Genomic DNA, 16,249 nt, shown 5'->3' on the forward strand with positions numbered 1-16,249 from the left:
ATACCATGGCAAAGGGCTGTTCTTATGCACGACGCAACGTGGAGTGCCTGGATGTGGCTCTTAGCCGTGGTGTTTTGGCCATATACCACAAACCCTAGAGGTGCCTTATTACTATTATAAACTGGTTACCAACATAATTAGAACAGTAAAAATAAAGGTTTTGTCATACCCGTGGTATACGGTCTGATATACCAGAAAGTCAGCCAATCAGCATTCAGGGCTCGAACCACTGAGGTTATATTGCAGTATATTACAGTGCCTTCAGAAAGTATTCACACCCCTTCACTTTTTTCCACATTTTGTTGTGTTACAGCCTGAATTAGACATTTATTAAATTGTGGAATTTTGTTTGTCGAACATTTTGGAATATAATAAAATATGTAAAGCTGAAATGTCTTCAGTCAATAAATATTCAACCCCTTTGTTATGGCAAGCCTAAATAAGTTCAGGAGTAAAAATGTGCTTAAGTAATGACATAATGTGTTGCGTGTTCAATAATAGTGGTTAACATGAATTGTGAATGACTACCCCATCTCTGTACCCCACACATACAATTATCTGTAAGGTCCCACAATGTAGTAGTGAATTTCAAACGTAGAATCAACCACATAGACCAGTGAGGTTTTTCAATGCCTCGTAAAGAAGGGCACCAATTGGTAGATGTGTTAAAATTAAAAAAGCACATGCTGATTATCCCTTTGAGCATGGTTAAGTTATTAATTAGGCTTTGGATGGTGTACCAACACACCCAGTCACTACAAAGATACAGGTATCCTTCCTAACTCAGTTTCCAGAGAGGAAAGAAACTGCTCAGGGATTTCATCATGAGGCCAATGGTGGTTTTAAAACAGTTAGAGTTGAATGATTATGATTTGAGAAAACTGAGGCTGGATCAACAACATTGTATTTACTCCACAGAAGTAACTTAAATTACAGAGTGAAAAGAATGAAGCCTGTATGGAATAAAAATATTACAAAACACGCATCCTGTTTGCAACAAGGCACTTTAGTAATACTGCAAAGAAATGAACTTTATGTCCTGAATACAAAGTGTTATGATTGGGCCAAATCCAACACAACATATCACTGAGTACCACTTCATATTTTCTAACATGGTGGTGGCTGCATCATGTTATGGGTATGATTGTCATCAATAAGGACTAGGGAATTTTTGGGGATAAAAAGAAACGTAATAGAGCTAAGCACTGGAAAGTCCTAGAGGAAAACCTGGTTCAGTCTGCTGAACAAATTCATCTTTCAACAAGGCAATAACCTAAAATACAAGGCCAAATCAATAATGGAGTTGCTTACCAAGACAACATTGAATGATCCTGAGTGGCTAAGTTACAGCTTTAACTTGAAAATCTTAAAAATGGCAGTCTAGCAATGATCAACAATCAATTTAACAGTGCTTCAATAATTAAAATAATAATAATGTGCAAATATTGTACAATATACGTGTGCAAAGCTCTTAGAGACTTACCCCAAAAGACTCACAGTTGTAATCGCCACCAAAGGTGCTTCTACAAAGCGTTGACTCAGGGGTGTGAATACTTGTAAATTAGATATTTCTGTATTTTATTTTCAATAAATGTGCAAGCATTTAAATCTTTTTTTTACTTTGTCATTATAAGGTGTTGTGTGTGTGTGTGTGTTTTCATCCATTTTGGATTCAGGCTGTAACACAACAAAATGTGGAGTAAGTCAAGGGGTATGAATACATTCTGAAGGCATTGTACATATGAAGTGGGTAAAACATTATGTAAACATTATTAAAGTGACCAGTGTTCAATGACACTATGTACATAGGGCAGCAGTCTCTAATGTGTAGGGTAGGTTTCCGGGTGGTAGTGGGATGATGATAGGGGGGTGAACAGGCCGGGGCTTGAGTAGCTGAGGTCCTTGATGATCTTCTTGGCTTTCCTGTGACACCGAGTGCTGTAGATCTCCTGGAGGGCAGGCATTGTGCCCCCGGTGATGCGTTGTGCTGACTGCACCACCCTCTGGAAAGCCCTGCTGTTGCAATTACCGTACCAGGCGCTGATACAGTCCGACAGAATGCATCTGTAGAAGTTTGTGAGGGTCTTAGGGGACAAGCCTCATTTCTTCAGCCTCCTGAGGTTGAAAGAGGCACTGTTGCGCCTTCGTCATCACACTGTCTGTTTGAAGGGACCATTTCAGGTCATCAGTGATGTGTACGCTGAGGAACTTGAAGATTCTGACCTTCTCCACTGCGACCCCATCGATGTGGATGTGGGCGTGCTCGCTACTTTCTCCTGTAGTCCACAATCAGCTCCTTAGTTTTGTTGACATTGAGGGAGAGGTTATTTTCCTGCCACCACTCTGACAGGGCTATCACCTATTCCCTGTATCCTGTGTCATCATTGTTGGTAATCAGGCCTACTGCTGTTATATCGTCAGCATATTTGATGAAGGTACAGGCAGTCATGTGTGAACAGAGAATACAGGATGGGGCTGAGCACGCACTCCTGTGAGGTCCCTGTGTTGAGGATCAGCGTGTTGTAGGTGTTGTTGCCTACCTTCACCACCTGGGGTCGGCCTGTCAGGAAGTCCTGGATCCAGTTGCACAGGGAGGGGTTCAAATCCAGGGCCCTAAGCTTCGTGATGAGCTTGGAGGGCGCTGTAGTGTTGAATATTGAGCTGTAGTCGATGAACAGTACTATAACAGGGGTATTTATCTTGTCCAGGTGGGATACGGCAGGGTGCAGTGCAATTGCAATTGTGTCGTCCGTGGATCTGTTAGGGCGATATGCGAATTGTAGAGGGGATATGGTCCTTAACTAGCCTCTCAAAGCACTTCATGATGTTAGAAATGAGTGCTACAGGGCAATAGTAATTTAGTTCAGCTATCTTCACTGTCTTGGGTAAAGGAACAATGGTGGACATCTTGAAGCAAGTGGGGACAACAGACTGGGATATTTAATGTCTGTAAACACTCCAGCCCGCTGGTCTGCACATGCTCTGAGGACATGGTTTGGGATGCCGTCTGGGCCGGCAGCCTTGCGAGGGTTAACACGCATAAATGACTTACTCACCTCAGGCAGGAGAACGAGAGCATGCAGTCCTCGTGAGCGTCGGGGGCCTGCGTTGTTAGCTCAATGTTGTTTTCCTTAAAGCGGGCGAAGAAGGTGTTTAGCTCATCCGGGAGTGAAGTAGCATTCTTGTCAACAAACTATAGTTTTGGCAAGTCGGTTAGGACATCTTCTTTGTGCATGACACAAGTAATTTTTCCAACAATTGTTTACAGAAAGATTATTTCACTTATAATTCACTGTATCACAATTCCAATGGGTCAGAATTTTACATACGCTAAGTTGACTGTGCCTTTAAACAGCTTTGAAAATTCTAGAAAATTATATCATGGCTTTAGAAGCTTCTGATAGGCTAATTGACATAATTTGAGTCAATTGGAGGTGTACCTGTGGATGTATTGCAAGGCCTACCTTCAAACTCAGTGCCTCTTTGTTTGACATCATGGGAAAATCAAAAGAAATCAGACAAGACCTCAGAAAAAGAATTGTAGACCTCCACAAGTCTGGTTCATCCTTGGGAGCAATTTCCAAATGCCTGAAGGTACCGCGTTCATCTGTACAAACAATTGTACACAAGCATAAACACCATGAGACCATGAAGCAGTCATACCGCTCAGGAAGGAGACGCGTACTGTCTCCTAGAGATGAACGTACTTTGGTGCGAAAAGTGCAAATCAATCCCAGAACAACAACAAAGGACCTTGTGAAGATACTGGAAGAAACAGGTACAAAAGTATCTATATCCACAGTAAAATGAGTCCTATATCAACATAACCTGAAAGGCCATTCAGCAAGGAGGAAGCCACTGCTCCAAAACCGCCATAAAAAAAGCCAGACTACAGTTTGCAACTGCACATTGGGACAAAGATCGTACTTTTTGGAGAAATGTCCTCTGGTCTGATGAAACAAAAATAGAACTGTTTGGCCATAATGACCATCGTTATGTTTGGAGGAAATAGGGGGAGGCTTGCAAGCCGAAGAACACCATCCCAACCGTGAAGCACGAGGGTGGCAGCATCATGTTGTGGGCGTGCTTTGCTGCAGGAGGGACTGGTGCACTTCACAAAATAGATGGCATCATGATGGGAAGAAAAGTACGTGGATATTGAAGCAACATATCAAGACATCAGTCAGGAAGTTAAAGCTTGGTCGCAAATGGGTCTTCCAAATGGACAATGACCCCAAGCATACTTCCAAAGTTGTGGCAAAATGGCTTAAGGACAACAAAGTCAAGGTATTGGAGTGGCCATCACAAAGCCCTGACCTCAATCCTATAGAACATTTGTTGGCAGAACTGAAAAAGTGTGTGCGAGCAAGGAGGCCTACAAACCTGACTCAGTTATACCAGCTCTGTCAGGAGGAATGGGCCAAAATTCACTCAACTTATTGTGGGAAGCTTGTGGAAGTCTACCCGAAACGTTTGACCAAAGTTCAACAATTTAAAGGAAATGCTTCCAAATACTCATTGAGTGTATGTAAACTTCTGACCCCCTAGGAATGTGATGAAAGAAATAAAAGCTGAAATAATTAATTCTCTCTAATATTATTTTGACATTTCACATTCTTAAAATAAAGTGGTGATCCTAAATGACCTAAGACAGGGAATTTTTACTAGGATTAAATGTCAGGAATTGTGAAAAACTGAGTTTAAATGTATTTGACCAAGGTTCATGTAAACTTCCGACTTCAACTGTACGTCTTGTTTTTGAGCTGTCGTTTTGCCTCTGATTGCCTTACGAAGGGCATAGCTGGCCTGTTTGTACACGTCCATGTTCCCAGTTACTTTGCCATGGTTAAATGTGGTGGTTTACACTTTCGGGTTTGCTGTGGCTCTTGGATGGCATTACGGGAGTTGTGGAGGTTTACATCTGTAATCTGTTTCCTCCCAGATATCTGGGTTCAGGGTGTCCGAATCCAGTTGTTTTTCCACCTCCTCATGTAATTAGGCCTGATAAGTGCTCTGACTGACGGGACTGAGACTTGGTACACTTTTGGGAAAATGGAGGTGGAAAACCGCTCCGTCTTTCCAGGGAGAGAGGTCCTGTCCATGTTAGCTACACGACACGTGGCGTGGAGAGGGTTGGTCAACAAGGGCTCCGCCTTGGGGTTGCAAAACCTGGATTCCTCTATGTCCTGCATATCCAGGCTAGGGGAGCCCTTAGCTGGAAAGGGGCTTTTCCCACAAGCATTTCTCATCCTTAAGGCAAGCTGGGACCATGGGAATCAGTTGTTTAACTGGGTCCGCTTGGGACGGGAGTCTTTTCCCATCGTACAGATCCCTGACGGGATGCTTATTCCCCAAGGGAGCAGGCCACCTGATACAGAGTCTGGCTGAGGTTCGCTGGCACATGTCGAGGAGCCTATACTTCAAGTCGGGTAGAGCAGCCTCGTCGTCCTGGTAGCAGGGTGACATAGGGGCTTGAGAGGGTGAAAGAACAGGGTCTTCCCCCTACATCTCAGTTTTGACGTCGAGGAGACCCAAGAGATGAATCCCGTCTTCATCCTCATCATCCCTTACTTCACCTTCATCTCACACCACATTGTCAGACAGTGAGGTGAGGGAATCGAGGCTGTCCATGACCTTTCCCCAACTGGACTCGGTCGTGGGGATAGAGACTGCGGTAAGTTTGCACTTCCTAGTCAGACCCGCCCAAGTCAGAATTTTACAATGCATGTTCTCTTCCCAAGCAGTTGAGGCACAGAATGTGAAAATCCTTCCCCTCAATCATAGAAATTAGGGAATTTTGAGTGCTAGGCTAGGTTCGTCCATGGATGGGATAGCAGTGGCCATTGTTGAAAAATGGAGCCTGCTAATACCGTAATGCCTGTTGTAAAAACAACGTGTTAGCCCCAAGTCTTTTTGAAAAGGCTTGAGCTAGCGTATTAGATGCCTCGCTATAGCAACGAAGCGGACACTAGCTAACTAACGACACATAGCCTTATGGCTATAGCATTTATACACCATGCTCACTTTAGCTAGCCTAGCTAATTAGTACAATGTTAGCCAAAGACCAGCGTGTCACATCGTAGTACTTCGGTGAACAAAGAGCCTCTCTTGACCGTTGGGTCGGTCAGGTTAGTAGGTTGAGCTAAACAAGAGAGGAGAGTTGGCAATTCTACTGTCTGTGTAGGTAGAAAGAGATAGTAGTGGTTAGCTGGCATTGCAGTGAGCTTGTGGCTTGAGCTAGCCATGTGACGCTATCTACAACTGAAGACTTAGAGAGAGTAGAAAATGGCAAAAAGCTAATTCTACTACAAGCAAAAACGTTCCTTTCGGTTAGTACTCAACACAATGGAAGAGAGCTGAGGTCCTACGTTTAGCAGCATTAACCTCACGGTTCACCTGAGAACAGTTAAGCAGGAAGACGGGGATCAAGTTGTGCTGGGACAGCTTAGAAGGTAGGGTGAGTAGCGCCTTCTAAAGCGGGAGGAGTTCACCTCATTTGACACTCAACCTCTCTGTCTTTGACAGACGTTGTATGATTGGTTCTCTCTAGTGATTCTTTTATGCAGAGTATCCCATACGAGACATTGAAACGTGTATTTGAAAGAAAACACGTTTTATCTCAAAGACTCTTTCACGACTTCCACCCAAGGTGGCTCCTCTCCCTGTTCGGGCGGTGCTCGGCGGTCGTCGTCGCCGGCCTACTAGCTGCCACTGATCCCATTTTCCTTTTCGTTTAGTTCTGTCTGGTTTTTCATACCTGTGTTTAGTTTAGATGATTTCGGTGGGTTTATATTTCCCCGCTGCAGGTTAGGCTGTATGCGGGATTATTGCTGTATTGTGCTTGTAAGGGGTGTGTGCCTGCACCACAGGATTTGTTTGTTTATTACGGTATGTGTTTACCATGGGCATTTTGCTCAGTAGTTTGCGGAGTCGAGGTTTCTCCTCCGTGTGCGTTATTCCTTCCCTGTGGGTGGAAACGACGTTAGTGCGGTTTTCCTATTGTGTTTGTGTTGTGCTTTCGGGACCGCCTGAATAAACATTGATTACCCTGGAACCTATCTGCTCTCCTGCTCCTGATTTCCTACACACCCCCCTCCTCGAGAGGCATTGTTACAGACTCATTCAAACTTTGGTTTCTAAAACTTTAACTTTGCTAATTTGTGGATGTTTTCTACGTGCTTTTTACCTATCCTATTAAAATAAATACAATAATACAACAATATCATCATAGATTCTTATACAGAATACTTGTTGAAGCCTGTAAATTATATTTTAACTTGTTGTATGGTTGGGCAGTGTTGACAAGATGATTTGAGAAGGAACTGTGTCAGGGAGAGTAGCGAGAGATAAAAACAATAAGAGGGGGCCAGGCACTTGCCAGATGGGAGTGAGGAGGTAGAAGACACGGGGGCACAGGGAGAGATGGAGGGACTAATTGAAATAGCTTCACCTCTGCCATTATTAAAGAGCCAACCTCTCTCTCTTTTCTGACCACGTATACACTCTTCAGGAGTATTGCGTTATTTACTGCAGTTTAAAAGGAAGTTTCTGTGTGTGTATTCAATAGCACCATATCTCCGAACTTCAACAATTACTCCTCTCTGGCCCCTGAAACAGCCAATTAAGACCATGTGCTCTACATTCCTAGTGCTCACAGCACTCCTCTGGATCTTTGATGGTCGATTGTGGTACTATTCTTTTGTCATGTCTGCTCCATAGGGAATCATGTACTTCCCCACCTGTGTCTAGGCCATTATACGGAAAGGGTATTTTTCTATTTTTCTTTTCTCCGCTCACATTATCTCCACCATGAGGGAAACATGCACTGAAAGTTTATGTGAAGCATTCAATATATCTTGCCGCTCTCACTCTTGTTTCATTCTCTAAATTTTACTTTAGATCACTGGGCACACACTGGTTGAATCAACGTTATTTCCACTTCATTTCAATGAAATTATATTGAATCAATGTGAAATATACATTAAATTGACTTCTGTACATAGTGGATCTTCCCAGTCTAATATGACAGTAGAGTTGGAATTGAAGAGTTTGAAAGGAAAAACAGTGTGAATCATAGGATTCCTTATTAACAAAAGTGTATTTATTCACCTTATGCATGTTCAAAGCAGTTGTTACATTCACCACATTCTACAATAATAAATATGGGTAAGAAATTCAAAAACAGATGGCTATTAAATGGCTATTATATTTTGGAAGTAGGAGCCTTACCCACTAATATTATCTTGCAAGGGGAGTGAGAGATAATTATCTTGAAAATGTGAGACAATGGGCTTGTGGAGGATTATTTTTGTGTGAGGACATTAGCCCCCTGGGTCTTCATTATGACCATGATAGGAGAAAAATCTCACCCCAGCCTGGATCCACCTCATTTTTATTCTAAATGAATAAACGTCAGCTTCAAGTAACAGGGAGCCACCTGATTCTATTGGGATTTAAATCTATTGAGATTTAATCCCAGAAAAGCCTGGTGGTCCACCATCGGAGGAATGTATGAGTGAGTAGAGCCAAGTGGGTTAGTATGGAGATTGTCCATGGAAATGTAATGTTGAGTGCCATCCTTTAGGATAATTCTTAGGCTCCACACACACTCTCAGTGAAATATTAAAAAGCCCTGGGACCATGGGGCAAAACGTTACCATTGTGCCATTCATAATGAGGTTTTGTTCTATGAAGAAAAAAGGAGGGAGCAAGATACTGAGATCACAACCTGACAACTGATCATCCCCCAACATCAGACATCAGCATGGCGTAACTGACTGCTTTAGACAGCATGTCTGCTTCAAGCAACTCTAGAGGTACTCAGCCAAAGACTCATCAGTGCATAAACCCTGCAGGTTTGCTGTTGCCAGTGACAACCAAGATTTAAATTGTGCTCCTCAAGTCAGTTTGAGTGATCAGGGCTTCTTTGCCTTAGTGCACCCATATCATAACATCCAAAGGTAACATCCAAACAAACATCCCTGGATGTACAGCATCATTATGCTATAAACACTGTCTGTGACAGCGGTGTGGTCCGAACATCCAGGGATTCAGTTGGTCGTAATCTCAGGCAACCACACACTGAAATAAGCCTCTGACGAGCACAATTAGCTTGTCAAGCTAAAAACTATTATCTTCATTCCAGGGGCTGACATAACGTCATTTTCATGGCCCACTCTCACCATAAATAGTGAGCTTTGCTGCATCATGGGAATCACTCACAAAGTAATTCCCAACACAACACAACAACAAAAACTACAACCTGTAAAGGGCGAAGAAGAACAGTAGTAGACAAGAGAAAGGATTGGCTGATCATGGAAAGCACTTCCTTAAGAGAATTGTTCCTCTTATTTAATTTGGCCCTACACATCCTTTAAAGTGATGCTCCAGAGCTTTAGTATAATTTCAGCAAGTAGTTTTGGAAGTAATGCTCACGAGCCAAAATGGTTCCCTGGAAATTGTGCACAACGTCATACATTTCGTATGATATGGTGTGTATGTTTTTGCAATTCGTGTGATATGTTATGAATTCCAAGTCATGTTATGAATTTGTGAGAGCTCATGATCCCGGACAGCATCTTTAACAACCAACTGCTTACTCAAGAATGCAGTTGCATGTCAAGTAATTAAATGGATGAGGGAAAAAACGCTCCATAGAGCTTTTGTCTCAGTATAGTTCCTCCATCTCATGTACAATCTCTCAGAGCTCCCAAGAGTTTCAGTATGGAGGTTTATGTTGATAATGAGCGACAGCACAATTTGATTTTCACATTGGAAGAGAGAGAAAGAGAGTGGGACAGAAGAGAGTATTTCAACTGAAATACCCTCTACTGAAACTACAGTCTACAGCCTGAAGTCGACACCATCCTATAGTACAAACAAAGAGTTTAGTTTCAAAACACTATACGCACCAATGTTTGACATTTGTGTTTTTTCATTATATATTATTGCTTATTGGTACCCTCGTGTGTGTAAAATATTACTGTTCTCAGATTTTTTATTCATATATTTAGATGCGTATTAAAATGGATTTGGTTGCAAAATGCTCTATATCCATTGTTTAGCTGGAATGGAATTGTCGTATTGACTATGATATGTGGTTGAAGTACATGTCTGTCATTGAACAACCCCATGCCATGATTAGGTGGTGAAAAAAAAAAATAATTCCTTTCACAAATTCTTCAAAACCTCACACACATGGTTATTTATAGAATTTTGAGTTTGCATCCCAATATTACACTATATATACACATCACAGAAGACTGAAATATAACAAAACTGTTTGACATAAAAAAACGGATGAAAATCTGTTTTTTCTAAGTAATCTTTATTAATTATGAAATTATGGAAAATATAACATTCCACCCATGAGGCCAAGGAGGGTGCTTTTTGTCATTGACTGCAGGAAAGGATTACACAATAAAAGCTAATTTATCAACATTTCAGGAAATGGATATCTAATGTTTTAGAATTAAACTCTTCAAATGCTAACACACAGCATCTGATAAAAGACTCCTTCTCAGCCATTTAGTGAAACAAAATACGTAGCACAAAGCATTTTCTTTTGTTTCTGCCGCTTGGGGTCAATTTTGTCACAGACACTGCAACAAGCTTCATCGCTTGGTGCCCTGAACCATAATATCTCTTGAAAGATAATAAAGAAGATAACAGATTTTCTTGTCAGTGGCTGGTTTCCATGGTGACATGGACAGAATTCCAGTCTCTCTCTAGTTTCTGGTACTGAGCAATATCAACATGTAAGGTTTGTTTGAAGACATACTGTGGGTTATGTTTGTTATCTTTGGTCTACTAAGCTTAGCTTCTCCTGCTGCGCAGTGGTTTTTCTGTCAGTGTGGGATATTTTCTTCAACAACTTGCTACAATTTGCAGAGTGAAATAGCAGAATAGATTGTTGATACATGACTACAAATGCCAATGCTCTACAACCATGGTCATTTACAAATCAATGGTGAAAAACTGTGTAAATCAAAATGTAATGCTGAAAACTGAGTCAATGGAATTCAGTAGAAGTGGGCATTTATTGGAATAAATAAATAAATAATCTTATGAGAGAGTTAGATATCAATTATTCATATGGCGAGTGAATTAAATTAAACCCAATTAAACTCAGTACTGTCACTGAGTTTCAATGTCTCACTTCATCAATCACAAGTGGAAATAAAATAGGTATAAGAATATATATATACAGTTGAAGTCGGAAGTTTACATACACTTAGGTTGGAGTCATTAAAACTCGTTTTTCAACCACTCCACAAATTTCTTGTTAACAAACTATAGTTTTGGCAAGTCGGTTTGGAAATCTACTTTGTGCATGACACAAGTCATTTTTCCAACAATTGTTTGCAGAAAGGTTATTTCACTTATAATTCACTGTATCACAATTCCAGTGGGTCAGAAGTTTACATACACTACGTTGACTGTGCCTTTAAACAGCTTTGAAAATTCCAGAAAATGATGTCATGGCTTTAGAAGTTTATGATAAGCTAATTGACATCATTTGAGTCAATTGGAGGTGTACCTGTGGATGTATTTCAAGGCCAACCTTCAAACTCAGTGCCTCTTTGCTTGACATCATGGGAAAATCAAAAGAAATCAGTCAAGATCTCAGAAAAAGAATTGTAGGCATCCACAAGTCTGGTTCATCCTTGGGAGCAATTTCCAAATGCATGAAGGTACCAAGTTCATTTGTACAAACAATACTACGCAAGTATAAACACCATGGGACCACAAAGCCATCATACCGCTCAGGAAGGAGATGCGTTCTGTCTCCTAGAGATGCGTGTACTTTGGTGCGAAAAGCGCAAATCAATCCCAGAACAAAATGGGTCTTCCAAATGGACAATGACCCCAAGCATACTTCCATAGTTGTGGCAAAATGGCTTAAGGACAACAAAGTCAAGGTATTGGAGTGGCCATCACAAAGCCCTGACCTCAATCCTATAGAAAATTTGTTGGCAGAACTGAAAAAGTGTGTGCGAGCAAGGAGGCCTACAAACCTGACTCAGTTACACCAGCTCTGTCAGGAGGAATGGGACAAAATTCACCCAACTTATTCTGGGACGCTTGTGGAAGCCTACCCGAAACGCTTGACCCAAGTTAAACAATTCAAAGTCAATGCTACCAAATACTCATTGAGTGTATGTAAACTTCTGAACCCCTGGGAATGTGATGAAAGAAATAAAAGCTGAAAGAAATAATTCTCTCTACTATTATTCTGACATTTCACATTCTTAAAATAAAGTGGTGATTCTAACTGACCTAAGACAGGGAATTTTTACTAGGATTAAATGTCAGGAATTGTGAAATCTGAGTTTAAATGTATTTGGCTAAGGTGTATGTAAACTTCCGACTTCAACTGTATATATATATATATATATATATATATATAAAGGGATTCAAGCACACCAACAAACATGAAGTGTATAAACTAGTCTAGTAGTACATTGTACTCAACCTCCCTTTTCTTCTCTTCCTCCACATTTTGTTTACCACCTCCTTTTGGTTTAATATTCTAATAACCAAGCTGAAATGTGAAATATAAAATTGGGGCATTACCCCAGGACCTTTACCACCGGTTGCAGCGTGGGTGTCTAATGTCCTGTATATGAACCGTTTGATAAGCAGGGAAATGACTGACACTGGAACCATTTCAGAGAATCTCAGCTGTGCATTATTTAATCTCCATGCAGACCTGAGCCTTTGAATGTTGGCTTGAAAGCTTCCCTTGCCACCAGAGTAAAAATGCAATTTGCATACTGAGCAGGTGCGCTTAATGGCTGACAGTGCTCAAAACGGGGGGATAGGTAAACAGATACTGAACACTACAGAGTTAAAGACAATCAGAGGAGCAAAAAGGGAGTTAGGCGCAGAGATAGCCTGTTGAAGTCCATTAGTGTCTCTTCTGCATGTCTCCCAACTAACAGGTATGGTTAATGAGCTCAGTTCACTTACCCCTCTGGCCAGATTTCTTCATCTGGTATTGATGTAACTATTAAAGCCTCTGTTTTTACCTCTCTCTCTGACGTCGCACGGAATGACTTCTGAGCTCAGGAGGTTAATGAACTTCTATCTGCTTGGCTGCTGTGAGTTTGACCGGTCTTTCTCAAGTCAAGTGTCAATATATTCTGCTCCAACAGAGTTATAAATAATTTAGTCACTCTGGTAACTCAATGGCATGCTTAAAAGCTTAGAGGGCTAGACACAAACAAACTCATTTTATTTGGGAATAGTATACTCAGTTACCTAGTAGGAGCTAGTGGTAAACAACACTCTTAGAAAAAAAGGGTTCCAAAAGGTATATTCGGCTGTCCCCATAGGATAACCCTTTTTGGGTCCAGGTATAAGTATTTTGGGTTCCATGTAGAACCCTCTGTGGAAAGGGTCCTGCCTGGAACCAAAAGGGTTCTACCTGAAACCATCTTTGAATAACCCTTTTTGGTTTTGGGTAGAACCCTTTTGGTTCCAGGCAAAATCCTATGCTGAACCTTATGGGGACAGCCAAATGACTCCTTTAGGTTGTAGATACAGTAGCACCTTTTTTTCTTAGTGCACAGCTATGCTCAGCCCTTTGTCTGTACTTCACAGCACATAATGTACTGAGGAAGTGCTCTGTAATAGCACTAGGTCCGTTGGTGAAGACAGAAACACCACCTTTCTTGCATCAGAAAACAATCGATTGCATGTCTAAATAGGCCCTAGAGATAAACAGGCATTATGGCTGATGGAGTCAGCTAAATGGAGGATTGTGAGTACTCCTAGGGATGTGGATAAAGGAGAAAGCTAATTGAGAAGGCCGTTACTAGAGGAAGGAAGCGCCAGACAAGGTGTCTTGAAGTCTGTCACATCACAGCGTAGATGGAAACACTTAGGAGACCAGGAAGAAACAGTGTGACTCACACAAAACATACTGAGAGTTACTTCCACTATGATACACTGGGAAATTATTCGTGTTTTTCCTTTTTTATACATTAACTTATGTGGTACAGTACAGTATGTTAAACAATCAAATTCTACATGTACCGAATAGATTTCAACTGTGTTGTGGAATTGAAGGAAGTTGGCTGACTTATTAGGTGAAGGACAGCAGAGACTTTTCTTACACCAGAAAATCCTTTTACTGTATTATTGCTGTGTGTTCAACTACATAATGGAGATAGACATGAAAGTAGACTGAAGTCACTGCCTGATATCCTAAACTTTTCTTCAGTAACAAAGGAAATATGGCCAGAATTGTTAGGAATTTGAGGTATTTATACCTCCAATGTCACACAGAGAGAGAGGTGACATTCCCAAAGAAAGACTGAAACAGCTTCCTTGCATGTCAGCTGTCTTCTATACACAACGATGCTCTAAACATAGGGGCTGAGGCTTTGAGGAAATATAAACAATAGCTTTCAGGAAAGAGAGAGGAGAAGAGAGGGAAGTTAAGCCACTGCTAACGTCAGCAAGGAGGACAAATGGTTGACAGGGAAGGTCTTTGTTCCTTGCTGAGCCAAAACATTGGTAAAAGATCATTGTCTGGGCTTTGCCATTTTTCCGAAAAGATGGGCACGAATGTCATAACATGTTATTTCGTTTTTTTGTTGTTGTCTAAAGAATTTGCTTGTTTCTCCAAGAGAAATACTGTTGTTTCCTGTGAGTGAGTATCCCCCACAATGTGACCTCGACTCTAATACACATGAAGCAGCATGCTGCGTGCTCCGGACAAAATAGCATGGTGGTAAGAGGTTGGGGTTTGTTTTTGCTCACAGTTTATAATGTCAAACATACCAGACAGTGAAAATTCTCTCTATCTATTTGTTACTCTAGTTCAATGTAAAATCTGTTGAAATGGTAAAGGTTTTAGTTTGTTTCTGTGGGAGGTTTCCTATTAGTTTGAGCATAACATATGTTCATGGTACTGCATTTGCTCCATAGCAATGTCAGTAAGCAGAACATCACACAGAATAAACAAGCAGCCAGATAAAAAAAAACAATTTTATGTGATGGAGTGTGTCTGGTGGCAACTAACAGCCAGTCGGCTCTATTTCATAATATCATGAGACCCAATCCAGCGTATTTCTAATGAACTCACTCACACAGCAAATAAAAAAATAATACACCCTTCATGTTCTGAACAATAGCACATACAGATGTAGGATGCTAATTTGATCACCCTGTTGCAGGAGAACTTCTCTGCAAATCCAGTACATTTTAAAACGTCTTAGGGCTAGGCCCCTTTTTTCTCAATTTCCGCCTGAATGACATGCCAAAAGTAAACTGCCTGTTGCTCAGGCCCTGAAGCAAGGATATGAATATAATTGCTACCATTGGAAAGAAAACACGTAGAAGTTTGTAGAAATGTTAAAGTAATGTAGGAGAATATAACACAATAGATATGGTAGGAGAAAATCCAAAGAAAAATCTACCAGAAATAAAAAAAATTGAGAGACCATCCTCTTACAATGGCAAGTATAAGGTCATACTGAACATTTGCTCCCTGGATGCAATTCCCATGGCTTCCACAGGGTGTCCGCAGTCTATGTTCAAGGTTTCAGGCTTGTAACTTCAAAAACGAATAAGAAATATCAGTTTTAGTACTGGGACACTGTCTTGGAAATTCATGTTTGCGAGCCATTGAGACAGGACACACCTGCTAAAATCGGTTTCCTATTGAACATACTTCTTTCTGTAAGCAATATTATAGTTTGATTACATTTTAGGGTATCTGAGGAGTAAATAGAAACGTATTTTGACTTGTTGAAACAAAGTTAAGGGGTAGATTTTCGGATTCCTTTCACTGCATGTTGAACGAGTGGTTTTCTCAAATCCATGGCACCAACTAAACAGACATTTGGGGATATAAAGAAGGATTTTATCTAACAAAACGACACTAAATGTTATAGCTGGGACCCTTTGGATGACACATCAGAGGAAGATTTTCAAAAGTAAGTGAATATTTAATCGCTATTTGTGAATTTATGAAACCTGTGCCGGTGGAAAAATATTTTGATGTGGGGCGCCGTCCTCAAACAATCGCATGGCATGTTTTCAATGTAATAGCTATTGTAAATTGGACAGTGCAGTTAGATTAACAAGAATCTAAGCTTTCAACCAATATAAGACACATATGTACCTAAATGTTTAATATCCATCCTTTTCTGATTATTTATTTGAATTGCGCGCCCTCCAGTTTCCCCCAGGAGTTGTCCTGCTAGCGGGACGCCTAGCCCTTAAACCTAGTGTATAT

Source organism: Salmo salar, chromosome ssa10, assembly GCF_905237065.1.
Source record: "Salmo salar chromosome ssa10, Ssal_v3.1, whole genome shotgun sequence".
Taxonomy (NCBI): domain Eukaryota; kingdom Metazoa; phylum Chordata; class Actinopteri; order Salmoniformes; family Salmonidae; genus Salmo; species Salmo salar.